The sequence below is a fragment of the Crocodylus porosus genome, unplaced genomic scaffold, assembly GCF_001723895.1.
Source record: "Crocodylus porosus isolate Cpor-Errol unplaced genomic scaffold, CroPor_comp1, whole genome shotgun sequence".
In the NCBI taxonomy this organism is placed as follows: domain Eukaryota; kingdom Metazoa; phylum Chordata; order Crocodylia; family Crocodylidae; genus Crocodylus; species Crocodylus porosus.
This window is the reverse complement of record NW_017728918.1, coordinates 59,918,800-59,922,336: the sequence shown is the minus strand read 5'-3', so window position 1 is coordinate 59,922,336 and position 3,537 is coordinate 59,918,800. Positions and strand designations below refer to the sequence as shown.

Below are 3,537 nucleotides of genomic sequence, written 5' to 3'. Positions count from 1 at the left end.
GGGGGCTTTCGGGCACTCCTGCCCCCCTTGCTTCTTGTTGGGATGGTCACCCCTTGGGCCCTGAGTATCATCTCCTTAAGGAACGACCACTCATCTTGGGCACTGAGTTCCCCTGCTCTCGAGAACCCTAGTGCCTCTCCCACTAATCTCAACTCATTGAAATTGGCCCTCTTGAAGTCTAGGGCTACCGCCTTGCTGCAGGCCCTTGACACCCTGCGCTGGATTGTGAATTCCAGTAAGTGATGATTGCTATCACCTTGGTGGTCAAGAACCTGGGGGCCCCTTACCAGATCATCGCCTGTGGCCAGGACTAGGTCCAACAGGGCATTTCCTCTGGTGGGACTGTGCACTTCCTGAATTAAGTGGAGGTCCTGTATGTCATAGATCTCGGCCAGAAACCTCCTGGAACGGTCCATCCTGGCTGACTGTTCCTCCCAGCAGACATCCAGGTAATTTAAATCACCCATGACAACTACATCCCTTGCCTTAAGTGCCTTTGCAAGCTGGCCTGAATATTCTTGGTCCAGCTCCTCCCCTTGGTTGGGGCATCTGTAGTAGACCCCCACCGTTAGATCCCTCTCCCCATGGGCCCCCTTGTATCTTGACCCAGAGCACTTTAGCTTGCCCCTCCTTGGACCCCATTCTGCTGGCAGGGGATGTGTATTGCTCCTTGACATAGAGCGTCACACCCCCGCCTTTCCTTCCTTCTCTATCCCGCCTGTAAATCCTATAGCCTCTAATGCTAACTGCCCAGTGGTGGGATGAATCCCACCATGTTTCTGTAAGCCCTATTATGTCTGGGTCTGAACTGGCTAATCTGAAGGTGAGCTCCTTCTGTTTGTTCCCCATACTACAAGCATTGGTATATAGGCATTTGAGGCCTTGCATAGCTGCATGTGCCACCCCCCCCGATTTGGGAGACTGTCCGGACCTCTGTTTCTTACCTGGGCACTCCTTGCATTTGTCACATGTCTTGCTTGGGTGGTATCTCCTCCTTTTCCTGCAGCCCCCTCCCCCAGCAAAGCTAGTTTAAAGCTCACCATACAAGATCAGCCAACCTGGAAGAGAAGACACGTTTGCCTTTAGGAGAAAGATGAAGCCCATCCCACCCCAGCAATTCCCCCGCCCGAAAGCATGGGTCATTATCTAGGAACCCAAGGCCTGCCTGGCAGCACCAACTGTGTAAGCACCGGTTGACCTCACCAATACAGGCCCCGTGCCGCCATCCCCGCCTACTCACTGGAAGAAGAGAGGAGAATACCACCTGTGCCCCCATCTCCTTAAGCTTGTCCTCCAGAGCCTTGAAATCCTTCATAATGCGGTCAGGGTTGCCCCCGGCCACGTCATTCATCCCAACGTGGATGACAACCATGGGGTACTGGTCTGCAGGTCGTATGTAGGCCGGGATCCTCTCTGTGATGTCTCTAACCCGAGCCCCAGGCATGAAGCAGACCTCTTGCGTCATGGGGTCAGGCCGGCAGATGGAACCTTCCAGTCCTCGTAGGATGGAGTCTCCGATGATGAGGACTCGGTGTTTCTTCCTGCTGGTGTTTGCTCTCTGCCCATTCTTTGTCATGTGGGGAGTGGCATCATCCCTGCCAGAGGCAATTTCTTTGTCTTTCTCCATCACAGCTGCCAGGGCATTCAACCTGTTCCCCAGGTGAACTTGGGGAGCTTCCACCACTGTAGGCCTTGCAGCTCTGGATTTGGCTACCTTCCGCCACTCCTGCGTTGGATGCGTCTCCTGTGCAGGCTGTACAGTGGGCAACCGGGCCTGCAGAGAACAGAAATAGGCATCAATTTCATCCTCTGCATCCCTGATCCCCCTCAGCCTGCTCATCTCAGCCTGGAGCTCCCTCACCTGCTCCTCCAGGGGCCTAAGTCGTGCACAGGAGGGACAGGCAAGGGGACCACCTGCCCCCCCCACCCAGGACCCTGCCGAGTCCCCACTACAGACAGGGGGCAAGGGGCCACCGACCCCCCCATGAGCTCCGTCTGGGTGGAGGCCTCAGAAGAGCCCATGGCAAGTGGCAGCGCCTGGGCGGGGCCCCTGGCAGCTGCGCTCTGCATCTACATTATGCCTGCAGAGCTGTGCCTGCTGGTTTTGCTCACTAGAGGTGCTGCTCTGGGCAGCTATCTTGCGCCCACCTTATGCAAACCCTGGTGCAAACACTGGCGCAAACGCCGGCGTGCCCTTACAGAGCACTCCTGTTTGCGCGCACTGCACACATGTGGCTCGGGCTCCTTGTCGGGCGAGCTAAGAGGGCTCCAGAGGGCTTCCCCTCTGGATCTGCCTCAGCTGTGCTCTACCCTCTGCCCCACTTACCTTAGGGGGAAATCAGCTGTTGCTGCCCCCACCGCTGTCTCCTCTGCAGCTGCTGCCTTCGCTGCCACGTGGGTACACGTGTGGCATGTGGTCCTGCTCCCCAACTGCGTCTATGGATGCAAGCCAGCATTTTGCTCACTTTTCTAACTGCAGCATCACACTGAAGGCTAATGTTCAGTTTGTGGTCAATCATGACTCCCAAGTCCCTTTCATTTGTAATGCTAGCCAGTGCAGCACTGCCGAGAAGTGTAATCTTTTGTAGGTGATAGGCTGTCACCTATGAAAGCTCATGCCTTTCTGAATCAGCTAATCTTTAAGCTGCCACCCTACCCTGTATTCAGTGAAAAAAGGGAACATGTTCCAAAGGGATCAGACAGATTGAGGGAGCTCATAACTTTTCCATTGCAAGTTCTAAAGGTTTGGAGGATAGAGCCTCTAAATTATGGGGGAAACCAGGATAATGACTACCTTATCAATGCTGAACTTGCTTAGAGCCTAGAGAATCATAAGTAGCATATGTCCCTGCATATGCTTCTATTCAGAGTCATTACATGATAGCAATACATTCTCATGATCCTTCATATAAACAGGTGCATGTGAGTAACACTGGGTTGTTTTCCTTGTCCTGTCACATCTCTCCTGAGTTAGCTGCACTATGGATGTGTCTACATGAGATACTTTACTGCTCATACTGTGCAGTAGACTTCTGCACAGTAAAGCATCTCCATCTACACATGCACACCATTTACTGTGCAGTAAATTACTCTACTGTGCAGCTAGCTACTGCCTGTAATTAATTGCCTGCCTGTACAGGTAGTAAACTAACTGTGCAGTACATGCTGTGCAGTAATACTCATGTAGACACTGACCAGGAGCAAATTTGCTCCTGGTTAGCCTAGTCATCAGGGGGCCACAGAGAACAGGGAGCTCTCTGTCCATGGTTCTAGTGCTCCTCAGCTCCCCAGCTTCCCCCAGGAGCTGACCAATACTGGGACTGGAGAGCTTTCTGCCCCCTGTCCTGGATCCCAGTGTGGAGATGGCAGCTTTGAAGGGCAAGCAATCCCCCGGAGTATTTTCATAGATTTCATAGACATCAGGGCTGGAAGAGACTTCGGGAGATCATCGAGTCCAGCCTGCCCAAAGGGCAGGAAGTCAGCTGGGGTCATAGGATCCCAGCAAGATAAGCATCCAATTTACTCTTGAAGGTGTTC

General features: G+C 53.4%; 1 protein-coding gene across 2 annotated transcripts in view; it reads left to right on the top strand.

Moving 5' to 3' along the window:
• The window catches only part of FILIP1 (filamin A interacting protein 1), a 201,596-nt gene that overhangs the window by 15,219 nt on the left and 182,840 nt on the right, over positions 1-3,537 (top strand). The gene's annotated exons all lie outside the window — the stretch shown is intronic.